This window comes from Pongo pygmaeus, chromosome 1 (assembly GCF_028885625.2).
Source record: "Pongo pygmaeus isolate AG05252 chromosome 1, NHGRI_mPonPyg2-v2.0_pri, whole genome shotgun sequence".
NCBI classification, from domain to species: domain Eukaryota; kingdom Metazoa; phylum Chordata; class Mammalia; order Primates; family Hominidae; genus Pongo; species Pongo pygmaeus.
In genome coordinates this window covers 72,919,920-72,934,291 of record NC_072373.2, presented here as the reverse complement: position 1 = coordinate 72,934,291, position 14,372 = coordinate 72,919,920, and the positions used below count along the sequence as shown (strand labels likewise).

Below are 14,372 nucleotides of genomic sequence, written 5' to 3'. Positions count from 1 at the left end.
GATCTCAGCTCACTGCAACCTTGCCAGGCTGAAGAGATTCTCCTGCCTCAGCCTCCCAAGTAGCTGGAACTACAGGCTTGTGCCACCACACTGGCTAGTTTTAGCATTTTTAGTAGAGATGGGGTTTCATCATGTTGGCCAGGCTGGTCTTGAACTCCTGACCTCAAGTGATTCGCCCGCCTTGGCCTCCCACAGTGCTGGGATTACAGGTGTGAGCCACCCTGCCCTGTCAAGGATTTTACCTTCTTATAAATCATTAGCTATACCCTTTGTTTCTAGGGTACTTCAGCTAAAACAGCCTTCGTGCTTCAATTTCTTCACCTATAAAATGGAGATGGATAATGATAGTACATATTCATAAGGTTGTAGTGAAGATTAAATGGGTTAATACTAGATGCTTTGAACAGTGTGTAGCACGTAATAAGCCCTAAATGATTGTTGGCTATTATTACTCATCTTTTTTTTCCAGGTGCCTAACACAATCCCTGAGACATAGAAAGTCATCAGTAAATGTTTATTAAATGAATAAATGATGGATGTATTCTACTATAGTAGTAGGTGGAACACAGATGATTTACCTCAGTAAAGAACACCATGCCAAATATTAAATATAAAAATCTGATTTCTCTTTTGTGGATTGACAGACCTAAGCACTGGGGAATGCACTGAGAAAGTCAAGCAGAGATTTGATAGAACTTGCACACATAACCTTACATGCAACCATTCACTGATTCATTCAATGAACATTTATTCAGTGCTTAATAATGAATGTGACAGGAAATGACATAGGGTTACAAAGATACATAAGACACAGCCCTGAACTTGCAGCTTGGGATAGTAGGGGCAGGGGCAGACCAGTGAACAGATGATTATAGTTATCAGATCATTATAATCACAGTTTGAATACAATGGCAGAGATATGCAAGGATGTCACAGGATCACAGAAGAGGGCCCACTTTATTAAGACTCGATAGCATCAGATGGGTATCTCAGATGAGACTATCTGCATGCAGATTTTAACAGTAAGTAGAAAGTAATCAGATAAGCTTGGGATGGCAGAGGGAGCAGAGTAGGAAAAGCCATTCTAGGCACAGCACACTCCTGAGCAAATGCACTGAAATGTAGGATAGCACAGCACACACAAGGCCTCTGCAAGAGATTCAATGTCATTGAAACATAAAATTTCAGGTAGGGAGGGATTGGAGATGGGGCTGAGAGGGTTGGCAGGAACCAGGTCAGGAAGCACTTGTAGTTCACATTAGGAAACTCCAAATTTATTTTCTGTAGGGCCGTATGGGTCATTGGTGGATTAGGGGCAGAGGGAAAAATGGACATAAATTTTAGATAGATCTTTTGGTGGCTAGAGAGGAAGGACTTGGGGATAAATCAGGGGGCAGGAAGCCAGATGAGAAGACCATCATGGTGGTAGAAGTGAGAGATAAAATGCCAGCCTGAGGGCAGTGGTGATGGCAGGTGAGTCTGTGTACATGTGTAAGGGCAAATGTTGCAGTGATGAAGAGGAGATGCTCCATGCTGCACCCTGGCAAGGGCCCCTGAGATCTGGATTCAATACTCTCCCCCAACTTAAGAATTCCATAATAGAGCTCCACCAACTGGTCTTCCAAAAACAGAACAGATTAGGTTAGTCTGGTCCTTGGACTTCAGTGCTGACATCAAAAGCCTAGGTTCATGCAGAAATTTAAAATCCGGGTCTAAGTAATGGCTTTGTTAAAAATTATTTCATTCACAATAGCCACAGAGCTTCAAAGGGACCAAGAAACTAAAAGTCAGGACAAAAGGAGGCTCCCCAGTTCCCCAGGTAAATGGCAAGTAAGAGACAGAGCCATATATCCTCTCTCTCTCTCTCACACACACACACACACAGAGAGAGAGAGAGAGAGAGAGAGACAGACAGACAGAGAGAGAGAAAGAGATTTCTAACTTTACAGCAGATTCCTTACAGTAATTATCAAGTATATTCTCAGTATCCAGATCTTCCCAGGCAGTTTATTTCCCTTCCCAACCCCCATCCCATGGCGCCTTAGATTACCAACTGTAACCTCACTATGCCCTACATTCTGTACTGCTGGCCCTAGGAAGTTTAATTGCTAAATTGGTTAAAGACTGAAAGAATGGGTAGAGGTTTTGCGATAGCATCACCAGCCCTCTCTCTGGGCTTCAGTTCAAAGGAATTGCAGTTCAGGGCCAGAGGAGAGAACAGCAGACTTAATACACGTGTAGGCTCGCCTCTCCCTCCCTCTGCAATCCTCTGGTGCACCAGGGCACAGCAGGGGTTGCTGGGAAACAGAGTCTTTGATGATGTGCTCTCCCTGCTGTGAAGACTAATGACTTCAAAGAGGGCATCCTGCCATTCTAGGGGCTTCCATGGAAAATCTGACTGCAGTGTAATTAGGCAAGAGGCTGGAGTTCAGGTTAGTGTGTCCAACAACACCCTCCCCTGCCCCGTGGAAAATGCAATTTGAGGAAGGGAGACACAAAGCTTTTGAAGAGCAGAAGTGTGTATTTGATGCAGGCAGAGAAAAGGAGAAAAGTTAAAACCAAACCAATTCAAACAAAAAACAGCCTGCCCAGGGACTGTTGGCCAGTGGTCAGCTGAAAGGTTTTAAATAATGCATGCAGGACTTCCCTCCTGAAAACCAATTCCCTGACAGGGGTTATAATGCATGATGCTGAATTTCTTGATTCTTACAGAATCATTTGATCCCATTGCCACCTGGTATTACCAAGCACCCTCCACAAGTCAGGCACTCTCACTTTCCATAATTCTTTCATTTACTCCTCACTGCAATCCAATGAAGCAGGTACTATTGTGATCCCTAGTTCACAGGGGAGGATGTTAAGGCACAGAGAACTTATGTAATTTGTCCCCAGCAAAGTGAGTAGTTAGTAAGTGGTACAGCCAGGATTTGGACCCAGGTGGTCTTCTTATAGAGTTTTAACCCTTATATTCTGCTGGCTTGGTTCCCTTCAGATACAAGCTTCGCATCTCAAAAATGGATAAGACCCTAGAGGACTATTGTGAGGATCAAATAGGGTGTCTGACACAGAGGATATCCTCAGAGGAGGTGATGTGTTGTGAGTGACATCAACACATTCCCTCGTTCTTGTCCCTAATGTAAACAATCACCTTCCCTGTGAGTCCATTTCTCATGACACTAGAAATCTCACCAGTAGCAATTATTCTATTTTTATTGAGCACCTACTATATGTACTTGAGAATGAGACTCAAAAATAAGCCCTGCTCCAAAGTTATGGTCTAGCACAGGTCAAGACAAGGGATAGAAATAAGACAAGGCACACTGGGGCGATTGCCACTATAGATAGTCACAGGCCTGAGGCACCCCAAAGGAGGAAGAGAGGGCTTCCAATTGGGGAGCTGGAAAAGGCTTTATGGCGGAGCAAGTATTTGGGCTGGGTCTTGGAGAATGAACAGAATTAAACAGGTAGGGTATTAAAGGGAAGGAACTGGAGGGAAATAAATGACCTGAGCAAAAGTGGGGAGGGGGTAAAGTAAAAGGCAAGTGTGATCAAGAACAAGCAGTTCAATCCAGCTTTGAAACAAATGCTGGGTCTGTCTCACTAGGAGTCTTGAGTGCCAGAAGGAATCTATCCTAACAGCTCACATGGTTGCCATACTTGTCTTCATACATCACGTTGAGAGCCAGGATTTGGAGCCAGACTATTAGGGTCACTCTACCTCCTTCTCTTCCTACTGTGACTCTCAAGCCAGTTACTGCACCCCTCTGTACCACAGCTTCCTCATCTGTAAAATTTGAGGAGCAAATAATATGAATACTCATAAAACATTTACAAATAATGCTTGTCACGTGGAAAGCCCTCAATAAATATTACCTAGTATTATGTAAATGAGGCAACAAATTTAAAGCACCCAGAAGAGTGTCTGACTCATGAAAGAAGCTTATGGTGTATTCATCTCCCTCCTTCTCTTATACAGACCATGAGGCACCCCAAATATTTTTCTAAATGGACTTCACTGATGCCTGAACCAGTTCATTCCTCTGGGGTAAGCTCTACTTATCTTCAGGCTTCTTTCCAAGGGTAAAAGCTCCTGGGACCTGGGCGGGGAGGTGGGGGTGGGGAGCTCATTAAGTGACTGACAGTGGAGAGAAGATCATTACACAACCTCTCAAAGAAGAAAAATCAGAACACCAGGTGGAGGGCAATCCTGGAGTGGGAACTTCACCCACCCGACCGCTGTGCACACAGCAAGCTCAGCTGTCTGATTCACATTACCCCGCATTTCAAAGGAGGATGTGAGAGGGACAGCAAGACATAAAATGGGGGCCTCTTGTCACCCACAAAGCTGCTTATCCACAGAGTGTACTGCCCTCTGTGCCAGGCAGCACTGTGAGGGTTTTAGTGCATGGACTCCAGTCAGAATGCCTAGGCTTGAATCTCAAATGATGCCACTTTCTATGGGTGTAACCTTTGGGCAAGGTACCAAACTTCCTTGTGCCTTAGTTTCCTACCTATAAAGAGGGGATAGCCTCACATAGTTGTGGTTAGATTAAAATATATAGAACTCTTAGAAGTGTGATGGGCACAGAGTAAACAGTAAATTATTACCCATTATTATTATCTTCACCTTCACTTATCAAATAAAAAACCACTGAGGGTCCTGCCATCAGAACTCCTTTTAAAGCAAGACTCTAAATAACATAAAACTACATGGCTTAGAGAAAGACAAGGCCTAAGAGACACATGGAGACTGCGGAGGCAAAATCTCAACAGCTTTGCATTCTCCAGAGAAAGAGGATGGATCAATTCTTTAAAACAATAAAGAATCCAAAGATGTCTAGGAGCTACAATCGATTCACTAACAAGACAAAATCCCAAGCTAGGGCCATGGCCATTTATGGAGACTTCTCCAGGTTGGCACTGACGTCATCTTTGATTTTTAGAAAAGTATGCACTCACTGGTTTAGAAAATGTATTAAATGCCCCTTCTGGTCCAGACAGGATGAAATCTTTGAGATGGACTAGATGGAAATATGTTCAATGATCATCAATATATTTGATGAATGCATGTGGAATTGAACAAGCATAGCCAAGAAGTTTTGAGTAAGGGGTTAAGTTCAACCTTCAAGAAGATCTCTAAGTGAAGCAGGGCTTGATCTTGCTTTCTTTAACAATTTTGTCAGTGACTTTGAGAAGGTGACTGAAGGTGATATGGTTTGGCTGCGTCCTCACCCAAATGTCATCTTGTAGTTCCCAAAATACACACATCAGTGTGGAGAGGGACCCGGTGGGAGGTAATTGAATCATGGGGACATTTTCCCCATATTGTTCTCATGATAGTGAGTGGGTTCTCACAAGATTTGATGGTTTTATAAGTGTCTGGCATTTCCCCTGCTGGCACTTATTCTCTTGCCTGCCTCTGTGATGAGGTGCCATCCACCATGTTTGTAAGATTCCTGAGGCCTCCCCAGCTATGTGGAACTGTGAGTCAATTAAACCTCTTTTTTGTATAAATTACCCATGCTCAGGTATTTCTTCACAGCAGCAAGAGAATGGAGTAATACGAATGTATGTTAATTAAAATGGCAAATTACATAAAGAAGGGATAGCTAATGCATGGGATCACAAAGTCAAGATTCAAAAGATTTCAATGGGATAAAGCTAAAATTTAATATGATTTTATGTAAGACCTATACTTAGGTTAAGAAGACAGTTGACTTCAGTCTTGAATACACTTTGCCTTTTTGACAACAGTTCCTGCGGAAAAGATCTTTAATTGACCACAAACTTACTATAAGCACACACCATGACTTTTCTCTTAAAGATCCTAGCACAAGCTTAGCTTAGAATTCACTAATAGAAAATACAGGGGAAGAAACAGGCATGCCATATTTTACACAGTGATTTGAACAGTCCTTGGCAACATAGTCTAAAAGGCATAATGACAAACTAGGGACATGCAAAAGACAGCTAGTAGGATCTTTTAGAGACTCATAAAACTTATAATCTAAAGAATAGTTGAAGGAACAAGCTCTATTTAGAAGATAAGAGCCAGTAGAGACATCATCCTGTACACAATTATGTGAGACATTAACATGTAGCTAGCCTGTATATAGTGGTCCTATTTGCTCACAGACATCTATCCCACACTTTACAGTAGATAAGTATATTTTTCTAATGCACACAAAGGTACTATATATGCCAGCAGTCCTGAGTGTAGAAGTAGGATATCAGCATATTCTTTATTGCTCTAAAGGACGGAGCTGACCAAACAAATGAAAGTTATACGAAAACATATTTTTGCTCAGCCTAAAGAACTATCTAAGAATCTGCATTACAATGATGGAATGAGTTGCCTCTTCAAATAATGTAGCCCACATTACCAAGAGTGTTCAAACAGTGGTTGGGCAGCCATCTGATGAAATGGCCGTAGGAGGGATTTCTACACTGGGTGGCAGATTGGATATTATGACCTTGAGGTGGGCTTCCACCTCTGTGTGTCTAGAATTGTCAGCGATTCAGCTGGTATTCCTACTCTTACTTCCTGAAATTAGGGAGGTGATTCACCACTCCGTGAGAGAATCTAAAGATCCAATTAGGTTTAGAAAACAGAGGTCTGTGGATGTTCTGCCCAAACCACCCCCAGACTTGGTAATACTTGAAAGGTGGTAGCTACTATTATTCTTAGGTGTTGCTTATGAAAGACCATGGGAAGAAAAACAAATTTCTTTTTTTATTTAGCAAGTACTTCTGGAACATCCACTATGTTCCAGACAGTGTATTAAGGTATGACAGTGCAATTTTACATAAGAGACATTGTTTCTGCCTTCGTGGAATTTACATTCTAGAAGTAGGTTACTCTAAACTCAACTGCCAAATTGACATGAAGGTTGACATCATTTGGTGAAAGTTCAAAGAACACAAATGAGGCTGTGACCAATGCAAAGCATCATCAATGTGAACAGGCCATCACTTATTGAGTACCTACATACTTCATGTAATACTATTGAGCACAACTCATCTTATTTAGGTTTTTAAAATAATCTTTATAACAAGTCTATGAAGTAGATAGTATTATTCTCATTTTTAAGAAATAAGGCTCATAAAGGTTATGAGGCTAGCCAAAAACACAGGGCTTTTAAGAAGGCGAAATGAGATTTGAATCCAAGTCCATCTGATTCCATGGTTGTGTTCTTCCCATTATGTTCTGCTGCCTCTCTTAAAGATACAAATGTGAGCAGGTGAACATTAACCCTCTTAGAAGTGAGGTGTACGCAATCTCTTGAATAGGATGAAATAGGTGGTTACTCCCACACCTGCAGGGCAGAGTATAGGGGGTGCTATAATACCAGGCATGCAAAGTACAATGGTTCACTGGCATTGATGTTAATTCAACTCCTCATAGGTTTTTCTTAGTGTAGAATATGTTTCCACTTGCGACCATCCAACAATGGTGAGCACTTACTCCTTTCAAAGTCAGCCTTCTTATGCGGTTATACACAAGTGAGTCTCTGTTCTATGTCAGAATGGAAGACCATGCTTAGAACTGTGGTCTGGACAGCCCCATGAGAGAATTTCACCTATAGTGCTAATTGAGTTAATGCAGTATTAGGGCCTTAAACAACTATTTACAGACTCACAGAAGTCTAGGGACCCTCTGACATCCAAGAGTCTTAAATCTAAAGGCCAACCCCAATTGGAAAGTCTGGTGTTGCCTATTATTTCTTCAAAATAACAATGCTAGTCTCAGTGTGGAAAACCACACAGAAAGGTTAATAAACTTGTTGAGAAGGGCCATAAAGGAAGGAAAAAGTAACCCCAATTGTTGAAGTTCATTGTGGTTTAACGAAAAAAGCCTAGATATTGGCATCAGACTGTTCTGTTCACTAACTGTGATTCTGGTCAATGTACTACTGACCCTTAAATAATAAAACGTGCCTTTCTCATTATATATATATATAATATATATATGTATATATATATATTATATATTTTATATATATACACACTCACACATATGAACAAATCAAGAGACAGATAATACAATGTTATTTTGTTAACAAAAGTATTATATCTAAACAAATAAAACCAAAAGTATGAGCACTCTCTAGGGGATGGTACTTTGGGTGGCTTGGATTTTCTTCTTTTTGCTGTTTTGTTTTTTTCTAGATTTTTTTATCACATGCATTCCTTTTGTAAAAAAAATAGATAAAGTAGAAAACACACAGTGGCAAAATGTTTGCTCTTAATTTTTGAAATTACATAAGTTTAAAATTTAGGAAAAATGATTATAGTATGAGTGTTTGAACAAGAATCCATTGTACTGGCATAGGAAGAATAAACCTTAATATTATTTTTATTAGCATTGTTTTCGCAGAAATTGTAGGTGAAATAAATATAACTACTCACCTTTTTTAAAGTATCCAGTTTGACCTCTATTCACACAAACTAGAAAATCTAGAGGAAATAGATTCCTGAAGACATACAACTCCTTTAGCTTGAATCAAGAAGGAATAGAAACCCTGAACAGACCAATAATAAGCAGTGAGATTAATCGGTAATAAAAAAAATGGCCAAAACAAACAAAAAAAAGCCCAGGGGCAGATGCAAACATATTCACAGCCAAATTCTACCAAATATGCAAAGTAGAATTGGTACCAATTCTACTGAAACTATTCCAAAAGACTGAGAAGGCGAGAATCCTCTCTAACTCATTCTATGAAGCCAGTATCACCTTGATGCCAAAGCCAGGAAAGGACATAACACACACACAAAAACTACAGACCAATATCCTTACTGAATATAGATGCAAAAACCCCAACAAAATACTAGCAAACCAAATCCAACAACACATTAAAAAAAAAATCACCATAGTCGAATGAGTTTCATCCTAGGGATACAGAAATGGTTCAACATATGCAAGTCAATAAATGTGATTCATCCCATAAACAGCATTTAAAAACAAAAGCCATATAAGCATCTCAATAGATGCAGAAAAAAATTTGATAAAATTCAGCAACTCTTTATGATAAAAACTCTGAACAAAATAGGCATAGAAGGAACATAGCTCAAAGCAATAAAAGCCATATATGAAAACCCACAGCCAGGCCAGGTGCAGTGGCTCACACCTATAATCCCAGCACCTTGGGAGGCCGAGGCAGGAGGATTACCTGAAGTCGGAAGTTTGAGACCAGCCTGACCAACATGGTGAAACCCTGTCTCTACTAAAAATACAAAAAATTAGCTGGGCATGGTGGCAGGCACCTGTACTCCCAGCTACTCGGGAAGCTGAGGCAGGAGAATCGCTTGAACTTGGGAGGCAGAGGTTGCAGTGAGCCGAGATCGCCCCACTGCACTCCAGCCTGGGCAACAAGAGCAAGACTCTGTCTAAAAAAAAAAGAAAGAAAGAAAAGAAAAGAAAAGAAAGGAAAACCAACAGCCAACATCAAACTGAAAAGGGAAAAGTTGAAAGCATTATGCCTAAGAACTGGAACAAGACAAGTATTCCCACTTTCCCCACTTCTGTTCAACATAGTATTAGAAGTCCTATCCAGAGCAATCTGGCAAGACAAAGAAAAAAAGGGCATCCAAATTAATTGGAAAAGAAGAAGTCAAACTCTCTCTGTTTGCTGATGACATTATCTTATACCTAGAAAACCCTAAAACTTCCTCCAAGAGTCCTAGATTTGATAAACAAATTCAGTAAAGTCTAGGTTACACAATCAATGTATACAAATTATTGACACTGCTATAAACCAACAATGACCCAGCTGAGAATAAAATCAAGAACTCAATCTCTTTTACAATAGCTACAAAAAAAAAAAAAAAAAACCTAGGAAAATACTTAACCAAGGAGGTGAAAGATCTCTACAGGGAGAACTCTACAAAACACTGCTAAAAGAAATCATACATGACACATGCAAATGGGAATACCTCCCATGCTCATCAATTGGAAGAACCAGTATCATGAAAACGACCATACTGCCCAAAGCAACCTACAGATTCAATGAAATTCTATCAAAATATCAAGATCTTTTTTCACAGAATTAGAAAAAACAATTCTAAAATTCATATGGAACAACAACAACAACAAAAGCCTGAACAGCCAAAGCAATCCTAAGTAAAAACAACAAATCTTGATGCATCATATTACCTGATCTCAAATTATACAAGACTATCATAACCAAAATAGCATGGTACTGGTATAAAAGTAAATATACAGACCAAAGGAACAGAATAGAGAACCTAGAAATAAAGCCAAATACTTACAACCATATGATCTTTGACAAAACATACAACAACAAAAACCAAGGAAAGGATACCCTATTCAATAAATGGTGCTGGGAAAGCTGGATAGCCACTTGCAGAGGAATTAAACGGGATCCCTATCCCTCACCATACATAAAAATTAACTTAAGATGGATTAAAGGCTTAAATCTAAGATCTGAAACCATAAAAATTCTAGCAGAAAACCCAGAGAAAACCATCTGGACATTGGCCTAGGCAAATAATTTATGACTAAGACCCCAAAAGTAAATGCAACAAAACCAAAAACAAATCAATGGTACCTAACTAAACTAAAAAGCTTCTGCACAGCAAAAGAAACAACCATTTTATTTCATAATCAAGAGTAAACAGACAACCTACAGAATGGGAGAAAATATTTGCAAAACATGCATCTGCAAAGGACTAATATCCAAAATCTACAAGGAACTAATATAAATCAGCAAGAAAAAAAATCCCATTAAAAAGTAGGCAAAGGACATGAATTGACATATCTAAAAAAAATACAAAAGGCCAAACAAACATGAAAAAATGCTCAACATTATTAATCATCAGGGAAATGTAAATTAAAAAATGAGATACCATTTTACTCCAACCAGAATGGCCATTATTAAAAAGTCAAAAAACAACAGATGTTGGCATGGATGTGGTGAAAAAGGAATGCTTATACACTGCCAGTGGGAATGTAAATTATAACAACCTCTATGGAAAGCAGCATGGAAATTTATCAAAGAATTAAAAGTAGACCTAACATTTGATCCAGCAATCCCACTATCGGGTATCTATCCAAAGGAAAAGTAGTCACTATATCAAAAAGACAACTGCATGTATATGTTTATCATAGCACAATTCACAATTGCAAAGATATGGAATTAATCTAAGTGCTCATCAACTGATGAGTGAATAAAGAAAATGTTTTATATATATAAAATACATATTCATATATAATGTGTATACATATATATATAAAATGTGTATGTGTATATAGTAGTGTTCCATGGTGTGTATGTGTGTGTGAGTGCTGGGATTACAGGCGCCTGCCACCATGGCACCCGCCACCACGCCCAGCTAATTTTCTGTATTTTTGGTAGAGATGGGGTTTCACCATGTTGACCAGGCTAGTCTCGAACTCCTGACATCAGGTGTTCCACTCGCCTTGACCTCCCAAAGTGCTGGGATTACAAGCGTGAGCCACCATGCCCTGCCTAATGACAGCAATTAATTAGCATTATGTGAGGGATTATTCCAAGTGTTCAGTGACATTGAAGTTGTAATGCATTAAACATGGTGTTGAATGTGCAGGATGCTAGATGGTGTTCCTACAACCTCTTATTATACACAGACTTACAGAGATGTTTATATTAAAGAAGTTTGACCTGAATGCTAGGCCCTGTGCTGCTGTCTTCTTTCCTCTAAAAATAGCTTAAAATTGAAGGTTTTAACTTAGGCATTAAGAATAACATCCTCAAGGAAAAAGTTTTGAGAAAAATAATGTATCACAAAGATACTTTTAATGCTTCTTTCTTTATATGTTACCCTATTTTGTGATTATAAAATAATACATGCTCATTGTTAAATTATGAGAGAGAACAAAAAGATATACAGAATCGAGGTGGGGGGTAGCAAAAAGCAAGCATTTGATGTATAGAAACAGAAATTGGGAAGAAACATGCCAAAATGGTAATGGTAGTTTTCTCTACACATGGGATAATGAATGTATTTTTTTCTATTGATTAAAAAAAAAAAGATAAATAGCCAAAATCTCCAAAGCCAGGAAAAATAACAGCACTCTGAAACCTAGTATTTTTAGACTGAAACCCAAGGTGAAAGTCTAGGGAGCATTCCTAGTGGAATGCCCATGCATGCAGTAGAATATATAAATGCAGGATACTATCTGGAAAGCATAGACAAGACATAAAACATTCATTTCTATAAAATTGAAACAATTTATCTTCCATTCTTGAGCAGATGAGAGGGTAAATTGAGGTTGATTTTTTTTCACCCTGGTGGACATGTTGGAGGAAATATGAGTGTTCCCGCCTCTGGCACTGTTTAAAATAAGTCTCTTGGTGCCGTGACTGGACTAGTCAGAGACAACAGCTGACAGAGCCTCCCCCCTCCTCTGGGGGTAGGCAGCACTGTAGGTGGACTCTTGTCACTACAGGGAGGAGGTGGGATGAAGATGGATACCTCAGTCTTGGGAGAGCGGGATGCAGAGAAGCAGGCTGTCAACCGTAGACTGTCCACCTCCCATCTACAGCTGATCCCTGACTTTCAGAGTATTATATGCTCTTCACATTGCTCTCTCTTTTAAATCTTTATTTAACCAACTGACTTGTCTCCAACACCCAGCAGTTACTATGAAGCTTGACTACCAGCTAAGTGACCTTGGGCAAGTTACTTCACCTCTCTGGCTCTCCCTTTCCCAATTAATAAAATGTGCCAGGTGTGGTGGCTCGTGCTTGTAATCGCAGCCACTTTGGGAGGCTGAGGTGGGCAGATCGCCTGAGGTCGGGAGTTTGAGACCAGCCTGACCAACATGGAGAAACCCTGTCTCTACTAAAAATACAAAATGAGCTGGGCGTGGTGGCACATGCCTGTAATCTCAGCTACTCAGGAGGCTGAGGCAGGGGAATCCCTTGAACCTGGGAGGTGGAGGTTGCGGTGAGCCAAGATCGCACCATTGCACTCCAGCCTGGGCAACAAGAGTGAAATTCTGTCTCAAAAAAAAAAATTGATAAAATGCAAGGATCTTTAAAGCTGCCCTCAGCCACTTGTCTACAAGCTCATTCTTATTTTCCTTGGAAAAAGTTAGTTCACTGATAAAAGGATGCCTTCTCGAGGTGTCTGGAGACTCCATGTCTTGCTTAAGAAGTGTTCTTAAGTCTGGCTGTGCTTCAGAAACATCTGGGGGAGCTTGTCAAATGTACAGATTCTGGGCTGTCTCCCAGACTTGTGAAATTTAGATCTCTGGGGGTAGACGTCTGAAATCGGAAGATACTTAGGTAGCTGCTCTATGAACCGGCATGCAGGAGTCACTCATTAGGGCACATTTTGTTCTTTTATCATCCTGAGTAACCAAGGTTACAATTGCCTCTAAGAGGGTAGCAAAGGGCATCACTCAAAATGACCACAGGTTCAGCACTAGCTCATCAAAGGCCTTTGTGTAAATTAGAAAAAAGTACCCATCTGGACAGATGTGCCCTTTCTCTCAGAGTTGGCTTGTCTTAGCAAGCATGTGTTTGGTTTTAGCCCTCCATTGCTGGAGAGATGTCCTCTTAGCCTGATGTCCTCTACAAAGAACAGTGTATCACTGTATTCAGCTGACTGACCACAAGGGTTTTGTGAAAAATCGGTCAAGTTATATGTTTTCACTTGAGAAAATCCCTGAGAAGGAGGTGCAGAGTTTCCCAAGCCAACTGGAGGGGACGATTCTGTTAAGTCTGTGGAGGAAATCCTGGTAGATGGAGATTTACTTTCAAGCACTCAGTTCCTGCCTGCTCACCCAAGGAAGGGTTTTTTTTGTTTTTTTCCTTTTAAGGGACAATGTTTCTGCTAGAATCAGGTTTCAACAGGGCACCTCTAGAGAGAAGAAACAGAACTTTAGGTTTAATTCCAAGAGCCCCTTTGGTCTGTTGGACACAGAAAAACGTAAGAGAAAAGGTAGTCGCATTTTCATTGACTCCTAGGGGAAAAGGAGAAGATACAGGTGAGAGAGAGAAAAAGGGGAAGAGAGAGAGAGAGGAGAGGAAGAGGGGTGGTGGAGAGGAAGATAGAGAGGAAGAGGGAGAGGGAGAGGAAGAGAGAGAGAGATGGAGAGGAAGAGAGAGAGGGAGATAGGAAGAGAGAGAGGGAGATAGGAAGAGAGAGAGGGAGATAGGAAGAGAGAGGGAGATAGGAAGAGGGAGAAGAAGAGAGAGAGGGAGAGGAAGAGCAAGAGAGGGAGGAAGAGAGAGAAAGAAGAAGGAGGAGGAAGAGAGAGAAAGAAGAAGGAGGAGGAAGAGAAGAAGAAGGAGGAGGAGGAGGAAGAGGAGAAGGAGGAGGATGAATATAATAAACTGCTGAATGAATATGCTGGAAACCCTTAT

At 40.4% G+C, this 14,372-nt stretch overlaps 1 protein-coding gene across 1 annotated transcript in view; it reads right to left on the bottom strand.

The window, feature by feature from the left end:
* Positions 1-14,372, bottom strand: part of ASTN1 (astrotactin 1) — a 315,948-nt gene that overhangs the window by 134,348 nt on the left and 167,228 nt on the right. The gene's annotated exons all lie outside the window — the stretch shown is intronic.